This window comes from Aptenodytes forsteri, unplaced genomic scaffold (assembly GCF_000699145.1).
Source record: "Aptenodytes forsteri isolate BGI_AS27 unplaced genomic scaffold, ASM69914v1 Scaffold54, whole genome shotgun sequence".
NCBI classification, from domain to species: Eukaryota; Metazoa; Chordata; class Aves; order Sphenisciformes; family Spheniscidae; genus Aptenodytes; species Aptenodytes forsteri.
The window spans coordinates 10,149,671-10,164,456 of NW_008796044.1; positions in this window are offsets into that span (position 1 = coordinate 10,149,671).

A 14,786-nucleotide genomic window follows, 5' to 3' on the forward strand; every position below is an offset into this window, starting at 1 on the left:
TCTCAATGGGATGCTGCCTGATTTGGGCCTCACTTGACATCTCTGTTTCCTTTATTTCCCAGAAGGAGCTGGCTCTGGCATCCCTTTTCCCCAGCATCTAATGCTGATGTTTCAGTCGGGGAGGTCAGGTCAATACTTCAGATAAATAAGTAATAGTTCCTACTCCGCAACCCTGTTCTCTCTTCCTCATCTCTGTTTCCTTTATTTCCCAGAAGGAGCTGGCTCTGGCATCCCTTTTCCCCAGCATCTAATGCTGATGTTTCAGTCGGGGAGGTCAGGTCAATACTTCAGATAAATAAGTAATAGTTCCTACTCCGCAACCCTGTTCTCTCTTCCTCTCCTTGGTGCCCTTGAGGATACAACTCGACCAGAGCTTATGGCACTGCTCCAACATGATTGGCAGGTCATGTGAAAGAGCACACATCTTAGAAAACTTTAATATAGTCATTCCAGGACACGATTGCCAGTGACTACCCAGGTCACAGCCTAACAGCAGGGACTACAATTCTAGGTGGCTTTTTTGGCCTACAACAGGAGCAGCAAATACAATGCTCTAACATACATTTTTCTCCTTATTTTCAATGAATGACCCAAACTTCATCACTAATGTGGATGCACATTTGAAGATTGCCAGCAAAAAAAATATTTAGATGATCACCTAACCCTTTCCTGAAACATAGAGCAAACTCTGTCCTACATGTCCCAGTCCAGCCAAACTCTGTTTTGTATAAGGGGGATGAAATTGTTCACTTCCTTTTTTGTTAGTGAAGTATATGAATCCCTAATTTTCTAATATTTATTAATGCCAAAGTGTATCTTATACTGTAAGCCCTTGCAAGGGTTTCAGTAGGTTTGCAGCTGGTATACAAGAGAGACTCACCATGTTGTGGTGATTCACTGCAGTCTGGCAGCTCTTGACCATGCATATGAGAGAGGCAAGGACCGGTTATGTCTATAGCTAGCACAAGCGTGCTCTGAAGTGGCACAGGTGATCTGGTTGAGAATAACCTCAAGATAAATTTGCCAGTGAGGATGCCTCAGTGACTCCCTGTAAGAAGGTGACAGCTCAGCTCAAAACTTAGCTCAGGAGGCACAAAAATGCAGACCTGTATGTGTGCACCTGTGTGTGTGTGTGTGTGTTGAGGTGGGAAACTGTGTGAGAGCCATGACAAGTTCTGGGAAGCAAACCCCAAGATGAACCCTGTCATAAAAGATCTCTTTTCTGCAGCGTTTAGAGGAAAGGGGAGCACAAACATTGCACAGAGGCTCATCTGGAAGGTTGTGGTGCTGCAGCTTTCATCTCCACTCCCTCCCACACCCACACCATCCCCCCCAGCTTTGCACAGGTCCTGCCCGCTGCCCCACTGCCTCCTTGCCCACTGCCCTTGCCACGAAGGGCTCTGCCTTCAGCCTCATTTCGACAGAGCATTGCTCACATTGCTCACCGTCAGCCTGCCCCAGGCACTGCCTTGCTCCCCCACCTCGCCACCATTAACTTTGCCTTCAACCTCTGCTGCATCATTGCCTTCTCCTGAGGGTTCCCTATTTATATAGAGGGGAAAATGCAGTTTCTGGGACTGGAAATATTTTGTTACCTTTTTCTACTTAAGTGCGAGGCATTTTTATCTGTGGTCTCTGGAGACTTACGCTACAGTGGGACTGATTTTATCCACTTACTCAATGCACTTTAGTTCAATAATGATTACAGAACTTCTACATAATATATTAGGCATAGCTGATTTCCCAGGGTTTGTAGCCCTCTATCTCCCTAAGCATTTAAAAAGGAATCTCTCTGTGATAGGTATGTTATGAATGATACACTCCTCAACAGTCATGATGTAAAAATAATAGCAGCAGTGGGCCAGGAAGGAAGGAGAGGCAAGCATTCGGCTAGAAAATGCCAAAGCCTGTGGACAATACAACTCAACAGCAATGACCTGCTTTGTTCATTTTATCACTGCTCCTTAGCCCATCAGCGGCACTTGCAATCTGTGGAGTTCCGGCAACCCAGGCCAGATTCCCAAACCCACCCTCCACCACCTTACCCAAACTGAGGGTTTTGGCAGTTCGCTGGCTCCATTGCAGGACTGGGTTGACCTGGTCTCTCTTTCTCACTCGCTTTTTTTCTTTTGTTTTTTAAATGCAAGCTGAGCTCTTCAGCTTGCTCAAATGTGGATTCAGCGGCCGTGAGCAGGCCTGTGACAGCCAGCACGCCCAGCCCTGAGGTGCCTGATGTGATTGCAGAAAGCCTGCACAACGTTTGTTTTCTTCGACAGCAGAAGGAGTAGCAATGTTTGTGGTCATGGTCTCCCTCACACCTGAGGTTAGACTCTGTGCCCCCGACACAAGAAACCTGGTCCCAAGCTTTCCCCAGCCTGAGAGGTTTTCTATGCACGTTTCCCCAACCACAGAGACTGCAAGGCTTCTTCATTCTCAGCTATCCCAGATGCTAGTGACCCTCTGCCCATGTTGTTCTCTATCTGCCCTCCCTGGCCCAGCTGCTCAGCACCCTCACCCCGCTGCTCAGCACCTTGTGGCAGAGGGCATCCAGCTCCTCTCCATAAAGCCTAGGACTGGCTTGTTCAAAGCCCAGTCATTTGTCCCAAGGAGTTTTCCACACTGGACCGACCACCTTGAACCAAGCGCCTTGCCCATCTTAGTGTCATCAGCCTCCCCAGTCGGTGATGATGGTGCTCTTTTTCTTTTTTTAAACATAAAAGCCCCATTTTACTCAATTTTCTGATCATCTCTTAATTTCAGTAACAGCTTTTGACAATGAGTTCCACAGGTTCATTGCTGTTATTCCCTTATTTGCTCCTTGTGCAATGGGGTGTGTGGCTGCTGCAACCCTTATTGCCCGATGCAAGCAGCCCCCGCGGGCCCTCGAGGGGCCGGGGACAGCCAGGGACGCGGCTGCCTCTCGCCCAGCCCCAGCAGAGCAGCACGGGGCAGCTCCCGTTGCTGCTGCAGCCCCACGGTTGCCTGATTGACATCAGGAAATAGCACAACGAAAGTTGCTACCAGCTAACAGCTGTTTCAACAGTTTTAATCACAAGGCGAGCTGTAAGATAAATAAATAAATAAAGCCTATGAAGTGACAAAACAAATGGCCTGGTATCGGAGACAGATTTGAAGCTTCTGGCTGCCTTCGTGGGAGAGCAGCCTGCAAGCTCTCACCCTCCCTCCCCCAAATAATTAATTTATCACTTAGCAGTGCTATGGCTCTCTGGAAGGTGCTTGGAGACAGTGTTTGAAGGTGAACTCCAGCTCTCCAGAGGGGCCCGTGGGGCTGGGGAAAAAGGCAGTCGAGTGCTGGAATCTACAGGTGAACCGGCTGGATCGCAGGGGGCGTTATATCAACCTGCTTGAGCTACCATGAACCAGCACACGCTATTTTGTTCCACCCTCACAAATCACTGTTATGCCCTTTCTGCTTTAAACACTGTGGATCAGCTATAACAACACTTGATATTTATTTTATTTCAACTATCACTCTGATTTGTCAGGTGTATTTTTTATGCACAGCAGGTGTACCCTAATGGGGTTAGGGAATAAACAGAAAATTGATGGGCTTACACACCCATTAGCTAATGGATTACTAAGCAAAAGGGACTCTGTTTAACCCCGCTGCACTTAGCCCACTGTTAGGAGGAATGTTAAAGACTATAAGCCAACACTCACATGTCTCTTCGTGGACCCAGGGGAAGAGAGCTCAAACTTTAATGCATCGCTTTTGATAGGCAGGTGAATGAATGTGGCTATCATTATGCAATCACGCATCTCTGGAACTATTTATCAGCCGCACAACGTGCTCCATGAACCCTGCATGCTCCTGACCCACCGTACTACGAGCCTGTCACCGCGGTGTACAGAAAGGGTTAAGCAGGATGAAATCCCCCCCCCGACAGAGGTGCTTCCCACATCCGACTTGCATAGTGCGTGCAGAAAACGCAGAGCTGCCACTGTGACTTCATGTTCCCATACCCCAGTACTACACACCTTGTACGTTAGCAACATGCTTTTTTGTGCAAAGGGCTTGTGTCTACACCAGCTTTAATCAGTTATTTCAAGATAGATGTGCCTCGTTAGCATCAGAACAATGCAATTACTTCCCCTCCTCCCCTCTCTCCAAATCCCGGGGTTTTATTGGCCTATTAATGGTTTGATTTGTTGTTGGTAGAAACAAGACGGATTCCAACTCATTGATCATATTATCCTACAGATATCCCGCAGAATAAATAAATGGGATAATAAAACCCAAACCATACGCTCAAAGGTTACATTTTCTAAATCCTTTAGTGTTCTGCATCATAGTTTATGTTCCCTTTCAACCACAAATACACAGTTCAGTGCAGTACATGACAGTTAAAAACGGTCTGTAATGTTAAAGGTTATAGCTGCAGTCTTTTGCCATCTTTCTCACATGGAAACAAGTCTCACTGATCCTCACTGTCCACAGATGCAATAAGGAACAACCCTCTGACACAGGTGTATAATCAAAAGCCAATTCAAAAGGAGCCTTCTGTAAATATCAACTTGATCCAGGCATATGCATGCTTTGCTTGAAGCACCGGAAGAGTCCTGCTGACTTCAATGGGATGGCTCACGCGTTTGAAGAGAAATAGGTGCATGCGTGCAGGAGGTGAAGGTCGAAGAATAAAAAAAACCAGGAGAGAGTATGATTTTGTGTTGCTTTTCTTTAAGCAGTGACCCAAAAACTCACAGCCAGAGGGGAGCTAAGGTCCTTTTAGTTTCATTTGTGCCTGCCTGTTCATGGGGTGCTTTCAGGTGCCTCTTACATTTAGCTCTGGAGGCCCATCTGGGTTGCAGGGCTGCTCAGACAGTGCTCTGGGGGAATGTACCTGTCTGTTCATGGGGTGCTTTCAGATGCCTCTTATATTTAGCTCTGGAGGCCCATCTGGGTCGCAGGGCTGCTCAGACAGTGCTCTGGGGGATATGGGATGCCTATGACAGAGAGGGGATGTGGCACTGATCGTAGTCTCTCTGGACTTTGCCTTGTTGCTGGTCTCTTCCTGGAGCTGGGGAAAAGGAAAGTGCTTCAGTCACTTGACAGACCAACAGCTGAGCTCTTCAGTTGGCTGAAGAGGGATGCCGTAGAAAATGCCACAGATACAGTGGCAAAGACACTTCAAAGGACTTTAATATGACCTAAATGACAGCCCAGGTCCCTCCTTATTCTAGAGAGCAGTGGTCAAGCAGAAATCTACTGATGCCCGCTGGAAGATGAACTGCTCTGTTACCAACTCAGAATGAAGCCCCAAAAGCATGGTGTGGTTCAAGGGATGCATGGATACAACTTTAGCTCTAGGTTGTAGAGTCTGTGTTCGAGATGATTTAATCTATGCTGGAATTCATCAGCATCAGTCTAAAAGGCTGGAGCAACATAGCAACAAGCTTGTTAATTACTAAGCAATTATTTTACTCAACTTTTAGACCAAGGGGATACCCAAAATATCCGCATCTGTTTCATTTTGATTTCTTATTATTCCTTCCATGCTGTAGCTGAGGTTATTTTACAGCAGCTGTCAGTCATAGCAGTAACAACTTCCACAGTAGCAGCTTCCATTTGACAAGCTCACTATACAGAAAGTGCTGTGATGGAATGGAAGGGGTTTCTTTCTCTTTCTTAATATCATCTTCCTCTAGGACAGACTATCTTGCCCTCTCCGGCAGAACACGCTTAGATCACACTGCAGAGTTTCTGACTGCTGCTTTTAAAAAGGTATATCTGTTTGTTTCTATCAACACATTTCAGCTCCTCTGGCATGCTGTCTTTGCAGCTCTAATAGAGACACTTCACATGTAATAGGGTCACACGGTGATCCTCACGTTCGATTCCATTCCTATCACCATGCTAAATTGAAACAATGTGTGTGCATCAGATTTCTGCAGTGCAGGAAAGCTGTAACATCTACAAGTTTTGTGATGCAATGAAACTAATGATTTGGATTTTATTTTCTTGGTACCACATTCAGCTGGTGAACTCTTGAAAATACACCTTACCTCGTCTTCTCTCTGTCTCTTTACCTCTCAAGAGCTTTCACCAACAGATCTACTTTCATGCTGAAAAAAAAAGTAATTCTATCAGTAATTTATGGAAATTAGAAAACTGATTAACATAAAGCTTCTACTTGTGATAGTGGGGTTACAAAAGTGGGTTGATAGGTAAAAATGATCTCCTTAGTGATAATTAACTTTGATCTCTTAAATAACTGTTAACTTTCTTAAAGAAGGAGAGTACAAATGACATTTGCATCCTGGCAACTGTAAAAAGGCAGAACATAACTTTCATTGGAGATTGCATGATAAGCTCTGTTCTCAAAGAAAATATACTCATTTCAAAGCAAAATGACATGAATTGTCAAGGACTGTTTGGTTTGTTCTTATAGCCTGTGCTAACCTGAGTGCACTGAGATGAAACATTGCATATGCTTGCGTGAACAGCTCTGTACAGCCATGTAAATGATATGTGTTTATCTACAAGGAAATGACAATGCATGCTCTGCTTAGCACTTCTGTGAGACCATTCATCCAAAGACTTCCAAGTACTTTATAAACATTAATTCATTCTGACTATGTGACTGTGAGGTAAGTAAATATTAGTCTTATTGCAATATTATTGGGAAATGGAGAGACACAGCAGCTAAGAGAATTACTCAAGGTCAGTAGATTATAGCTCGAATGCCTAGCTTCTAGTTCTGTGTGCAGGCATGGCCTCCTGGCAAAGCACATGTCTCTGGACGTTGGAGGTTTACTATGCACTCCTCAAACTTCGCTTTGAGTACTGTTTTGAAAAATTTCCCATTGATGTTTATTTCTGAACAATTTCACAGTGCCTGTTTGGGGTCGGATAGTCTTGCCACCTCTGTTTTACAAATGGAAAACTGACGCAAAAAGGAAAAAAAAATCCAAAGTACCCACTAGATGTGAACATCCAGTTTGAGAAATCAAGGGACCAGCAGTTTTAACCAGAAGACCCCCCCCAAGCTGCAGTTCCTAGTTTAAGCCAGAAGATAAGCAGTTGTGTCTTGAGCTTTATGGACTCATTAGAAACCAAGTCTTCAAGCAAAACTGAAGTCGTAAAATCCCACTTGAACTTAACATGTAAGCAAAGGAGATTTTTTTGAAGCCCAGTATACCAGACATTAGTTGTGAGTCCTCTCATAATGGACCTCAGAAAGATTTACACCCATTGCTGGGGTTGAGATAAAGTAAGTGTAAACCAGAAGTTACCTATGAAGTGAAATGCGTATCAAGAAATGCACACACACTCACATGCAAGGAGGTTAGGTAATTTTAAGTAGCAAATTTAAAAGAATATCTTAATAAATAAATCCTTAAAGCTGTGCAGGCTCCGAATTTTTCAATTAATGGAAATAGTTTTAGAACCTTTCCTGCACACTTAAAGCTCCTGGCACACTGAGTTGTTGCAAAGGAACCATTGCAACATCTCAATATCTTTCTTCACTAGCTCCTCCAGATACAGAGTATGCTGGCCACTCTCTGAATCATTTTATCCTGTCATCTGTCTTCCTTTGATATGCATGAAGTTAAAGGGAAATGGCAGTCTCCTAATTTCTATTTCCACCCAATGTCATGGGAGAGAGGAAGGAAAAAAAAATACTTTTTTAATGCAGCTTTTAAAATAGAAAAGCAAAAAAAAATTTTTTTTTACAGCACTTAATAGGCCTCCCTTGCAATTTAAAAACTGATTTTCAGGAGCTCATATATTCAAATCTCCAAAGTCTATTTGAAGGCACATCTGAAGGTGCACCCTGCAACCTGTGTGTAGCAAACTCTTTTGAATCTTGTCCTTGAAACAAAAATTAGTGCCCCATGGGAGCTCAGCAGTGTAGACAACCACTAACTGCAGAATGACTGAAAGCAGAGCTGAGAGTCCTTGCAGCTGGGAGGGAGAAGGGGATGAGAGAGCGAGGGAAGATGAGAAAAGCCTTCAGGAGCCATTTGGGAGACAGTCACTGGGAAGAAGAAAGAAAGACATGCACTAAAAACAACAGAAACACAGGTGGAAATGGCCTACTGGGAAATCAGGCTGTCAACAAACAAAAGCCGAAGGCCAGAAAGCAGTTTCAGTAGCAGCCCCTGCTAACAGGGCTTCAGTGTTCAGTAAATAAATTAGCAGCAGCTTTGACTGCTTGGAAATTAGTAGTGACATGATGAAAGAAGCAAATGACTTGCTTTTATCTGGAGTGGAAGCACTAAACTTCCAAAGAAATCCTTGCCTGTATTAGGAGAAGCAGAGATACTTATATCAGCTTAGACTTGAACAACAATAATATCAGAAAAGTTTCATTTCATTTACCAGAAGCTCAGAACTTCGTTTGTAACTGATGAGACCTGTGTCCCTCTGGGCTGCTTCTGACAGCATCTCTCCTTTGAATAGTTTATCACTTAGGAGGTAAAAATAACATACGTTAGGTAGATAGACAGACAGACAGACCTAGATGTTTGAAAAAAGAAGTAGAGTTGGGACATTAGATCAACTCTTCAATTCTTGCAAACTGGGAAAACTCCTTTGGGAGAAACTCCAGTGATTTACTTCTGTTGAGAATCCGATCCTGTGTAATTAAATGGGAACTAAATGAGGGGCTGAATAGTAAACACTTCAGCATGTGCTTAAACATTCAGCATGTGCCAAAGTCCTATTGATTCTGTTGAGATATAATTTGCTTAAGCACTCCTCCCCAGTAAGGGTTCCTGAATCAGGGCCTCATTTACCGGAGCTGAATGTTTATTGTGTCAGAGTTATTAAGAAGGGGCTCTTTTCCCACATCCTCATTGCTTAGAAAGATAGTTGGATAAGGAGTAACATTGCAGCCTCCAAAGTGAGCAAATATTTACGTAAGCTGTGCCGAGTGTGCTTGATAAGGCAACAGGTCCAGGAGGCAAGCTTGCACTCGCAGTGGAAAGTAGGGATGTCTTGGGTAGTCCTTTGATCTGGTGGGTCCATTCCACTGTCCCAATGTGTGTAGGTCCACATAAAACTTGAAATATGAACTTTGTCTCTAGCACTGACAGCACTGGGCTACGTCCACACTGCCTTTGACAAATGGCAACACCCTCTGCTGTATCTGTTGCCCATCAGTTTGGGATCTGGAACTGGTATGTGATAACACCATGAAATGCCAAACCTAAAGAATCACAGATTCACTAAAATGTTTGAGTATTGAATCTGTCCTTCAAGGCAGTATTAGTTTTGCCTCTCCTGGAATACCTGGCTGTTCTGAGATTCAGCTGTCAGCTAGCAGCCTCATCCCAGCTCTCCACGCAGACCCCGAGTGCTTTCAGCTAAGAAGTGTTACAATTTCTCATTCACATGCCGGTGCCAGTGAGGCAGGATCACCCTCCACTGTGCCTGGCTCGTACCCTTAGTTCTTACCACCATGAGAGGTAAATTAACTAGCATGCTTCTACTCAAAATGGCCAGTAAGTAGTGGCATCCCTCAGGGATCAGTACTGGGACCAATACTGCTTAATGCCTTCATTAACGACCTGATGATGGGATGGATTGCACTCTCAGCAAGTTTGTAGATGACACCAAATAGTGGAGGGAGCAGTCGATATGCCAGATGGCAGGGCTACCCTTCAGAGGGACCTGGACAGGCTGGGAAAATGGGCTGGCAGAAATCTCATGAAGTTCAGCAAAACCAAATGCAAAGTCTTGATATCTGGGATGAAATAGCTTTATGCAACAATACAGACTGCAGGCTGACTCTCTGGGAAGCAGCAAAGAAAGCCAACCACATCCTGGGCTGTATTAGCAAGAGAGCAGCCAGCAGGTCTAGGGATGTGCTCCCCTCCGTTTGGCACTTGTGAGACCACATCTGTAGTGCTGTGTCCAGTTTGGGGTTCCCAGTTACAATAGAGGTATGGACATACTGGTGCAAATCACAGAGAGGCCACAAGTTTGGTTGAGTGCTGGAGCTGAGAAACTGAGGAGCTGGACTTGCTCAGCCTGGAGAAGAGAAGTTGAAGGGGAGACTGTATTACTGCCTGCAACTGCCCGATACAGAGAAGATGGAGTCAGATGACTCTTGGAGGTGCGCAGCAATAAGACAGGAGGCAATGGACATAAGTTGGAACTACAGAAGGAATATCAAATACAAAGAAGGGTGGTATTTTTAACCATGAAAGTCATCAAATACGGGAGCAGGATGCCCAGAGAGCTTGTGTAATCCCCACCACTGGAGGTGCTCAAGACTTGACTGGACACAGCCCTGAGCAACCTGATCTAATAGAACCTGCTTTGAGCAGGGGCTTGGACCAGATGACCTCTGTAGTCCCTTCCAACCTAAATTATCCCACAATTCTATGGAAAGGAAACCTGACAGAAATGGTGAAGATTATGTGGAACCATGTAATAGCTGGTACAGGTCTGTGAAAGGAAGCTCAAGCCCAATTATACTGAGAATTTAATTAATTAAGGCAGACATAACATAGTTGGATTTTTAGTAAATTGTTAGTTTAGTGTTACACACAAACTCAATAGGAAAGCTGGACTTGCATAGCCTGCATAATAATACAATAAGGTAGACAAAAATCTATCCAACAGCTAGGAACCAATGAGTTATCATCAATGGTTTTATGTCAAAAGAGAGAGAAGTATCAATTGGTCTCCCACAGGGATTGATACTGGAGCCAGTATTAATCGATATACTCATTAACAGCCCAGAGAAGAATGTAAATTCAACAACCACTGGATCTGGAGAAGATTCAAAGGAATGGTGGGGATGTGGCAAAGGAGGTAGGTGGCATATAAGAAATAGAATTGTAGTCTAACGATGTGTTGAGTATTTTGTATATTCAGGGAAGAATTTTACAGAAGATAAATATAAAATACGGTAGGGATAGTGCCTAAAACCACCCCTTCTAAAAAGCCCCAGGTTAGCCAACTGCTAATTTCTTGCACCATTGCAAAAGAATGAGGCAGATGGATCATACAGAGTTTTGATCCATTAAAAGTCCTGCAAGACAACGTGTTAACTTGCCACTTAACGTGCTTGGTGTCAGGTGTGAAATACGATAGCCAAATGTCGCAAGATATTTTGATTAAGAAAGATTAGGAGAGAATCACTAAAATTCTGCAAAGACTGGATTCAAACCTAGCCTATGTGCTTCACACTGACTTTGGTTAAAGAGATTAAAATATTTAAGTGTGTGGCAGATGAAAACTGCACTAATTATGGTAATGGGACAAGATTTGACTTCCTATGGTTTGGTATGGAAGGTGATACATGTAATGCTCTTTCCCCCCCCCCATGTTTTCCTATATCTTCTCCAATCTTAGTCCTGGGATTTTGATGCGTGCATATATGTATGCACATATATAAAAATTTGCTCGAAGATCATGTTGCTTGGTGAGGGTGTAAGTGAGCTGACCCATAGATATTAAGCCCAAACAAATTGCCGTATTCATCTAAAATGTATTCTGTATCACACAGGTCAGAGCATTTCCCTGCACAGATATCTCAATTTTTGTTTTTTGGAGAATATAATAAAAATTTATTCCGGATTTCAAGCCCTCATCTGTTGGAGAATGCATGACATCCCTTGCCCAAATATTTGCTCGAGATCATGTTGCTTGGTGAGGGTGTAAGTGAGCTGACCCATAGATATTAAGCCCAAACAAATTGCCGTATTCATCTAAAATGTATTCTGTATCACACAGGTCAGAGCATTTCCCTGCACAGATATCTCAATTTTTGTTTTTTGGAGAATATAATAAAAATTTATTCCGCATTTCAAGCCCTCATCTGTTGGAGAATGCATGACATCCCTTGCCCAAATGTGGTGTAAGTGAGCTGACCCATAGATATTAAGCCCAAACAAATTGCCGTATTCATCTAAAATGTATTCTGTATCACACAGGTCAGAGCATTTCCCTGCACAGATATCTCAATTTTTGTTTTTTGGAGAATATAATAAAAATTTATTCCGCATTTCAAGCCCTCATCTGTTGGAGAATGCATGACATCCCTTGCCCAAATGTTGATAGTGGGTTTATATATTCTCAGTCTGAATCGGGTGTTGTAACCTGCTTGCATCAGACATATTTTTCCTCACGTAGCTACCCAGTGGTACCACTTAACTCATTATAACTATATTTTTTATAAAATACGCTTAAGCTAGGAACTTATATTACTCCTGTTTAAACCCATGAAAACTCCCATGGACGTTAATGCAAGCAGGACCTGATATTTATTCATCGAAAGCTAGAACAGCGTGATGGAAAATAAGAAATCTTTTAAGCCACAGTTCTTAAGGGCATGTTGCATGGTGTTCAACACATCAGAGCCTCAGAGCCATATTAGTTGTATGAATGGGATAAGATTACTTGGGCAATTTTCCTCCACATTAGAAACAAATCGCAGCTAAACCTCTGCTGGCTCCATACATTTTAAATTCCCATTTTCTCTCACTAGAACAGAAAAATAAATACATAGATAGCTGACCAAACTTAGGAAGTGTTCAAAGCAATCAAGTGCAAATTCTCTCCTGTTAAAATATGAACAAAACAGAAAACCTTTGACTGAGAGGTAACTTCAGAGATAAGTAGTTAGATAGATGCTATAGACAACAAGACACAAACAAATTAAATCTATTCCACTGAAACAGTGGTATAATTTCCCTCCAGAGACTATCTAAGACTGACAAAATAAACAAAGAAATAACATGTTTCTTAACTTGTGAAATGTGACAGTCAATGGCAGATAGCAAAACAAAACTAAACAGTGCTAGAAGTTCTTAGCACAAACACGCTGTTCAGAGATGATGCAGCTCTATTTTTCTTTGACTTCGACCTCCTAATAACCGTACTTTTTCACGCCTCCCTCCTCTGAGGGTTTTCATCCTCTTTCCAGTGTGGTCCTTCTGTTTAAGAAACGCGCTACATGTTTATTTTGAGGGACAGACTGATGGTGGAAACTAGCACATCTGGGAAAGAGAGGGCTGTTAGTCTGGGACTGTAGTGACACCTCTGAAGGCTCTTTGCCCAACAAAGCGTGCAGGGACATGCTTCAGTTTGGCCTTGATGGTAGATAAGACCTTGCTAAAAGTTGAGCACATACCGCAGAGCTTTGAAGGCACAGAGTTGGACATAGGTGTTCATTTTAAAGCATTATAGATCTGGGGCCAAAGAAGGGAGCCTTGGTCCACGACCTGCTTGGTCATCAGGAAATTCTGCCAACTGAATTTTCAGGCTTTTCACAATGACAGAAACCTTTTTAAGGTTTCGGGTCAGTTCTGAGACTTCTGTATCAGGAATTGTGCTACCTAGCATAACCTAATGACTTTGCAAGTCCAAAAGAAGTATCCTCAAAAACAGAGAGTAAGAGAAACTTCAGGCACTGCTGAGATGGCCATACTATAAAAGCAAGCTCTAAAGATAGAAGCAAAAGCATGAGCATGCCAAAGTGCAGTACGGTGCTAATTTTCATGTTACTCATAGCAATCATTTTTCCATGAACAATCTGTATATGTCACTTACAAATATCTCATTTATTCCCCATCCTTCGTATGCACATAATAATCCTTTCACTTTATTTTAGTTGATAGTTTGCCTTTAAAATGTCAGGTCTTTCCCCTTTAAGTTGCAAATTGCTTTTGTACCTAAAAGTTTATAACTGAAAATATCTTAGCTCAGAGCTGCGTAGGGGCTGATGATGGAAAATGGATCCTTTCACCCCAGCAGACGGTCAGAAACCAGTCCAGGTCTCCAACTGTCATCTCCTAAATACCGAAGGTGGGGTTCATCTCCAGAAGTCTAACTTTAAACATCTGATTTAAGCGGCTTCCTTGCTAGCCACTTTGCAAGCGGCAGCTCCAAAGGGCAGGTCACCTGGCTCACATTTCCCAATACCTTTATTTCAGCCTAAATGACTTGCCCAGGTCCCACAGGAGGCTCTTGTCAAGCAGGACTACCCCCTGACTCATAGCACTGGACCGTCTCTCGTCTCACTACTGCTTGAAAAGTCTAGTGGGGAATCTGGTCTCTGAATGGCAAAAAATAGAAAGTTGCCTGTTACTCTTAAGAAGGTGTTTTGGTTATAAAAAGAAACATAGAACATGAAATATGAAGCAATGTAGAAACCACCACGCTGGTGGAAGGAAGGTCAGAGTGAAGACAGCAGGTTCACTGCCTGTTTCTGAACAGCATTTTGTGGGTGAGTGGTGGTCCAAGCTATGTTTAAAGGGCCAAAGATGGGCTGTGGAGCAGTGTGAAAGATGTTGCATGTTTTCAATCAAAAGTTTTATGATAAAGCTGCACGGTGGTCTCTGGGAAATTATAAGGTTTGAAAGTGGTGCAGCTTTCTCAAAGTTTTGGGGCCATGGCAGTGCAGGCCAGCTTTGCTATCAAAGAACACTCTCTTTTCATGGTTCTCAAGAGAGCGACTCCTATCAGCCTGCCTTCGCTTGCAAAAACAATAATGAAAAACACACAACATGAAACAGAACAGCCACCCAGTAAACCACATTTTGGACTGATTTTTCAAGGGTGCTGAGTCCAAGTGGCTTCCACGAACTTCAGTGGAGCAATCTGGGTTTGCAGCATCCTGGGAGTCCCCAACATACAGGGCTGTTTCTTCTGTCACTAAAGAGCATCCACTGTACATTTTAACTAGATTTTCTGAGTGCGTTCTGCAGCCTGTCTGTTTCCATGTTAAATAATAATTCTGAATCATGTAACGCCACATTCCTTTCCACCCCTCATCTGATAACAATAACAAGCTCTGTATCTTAGAGAC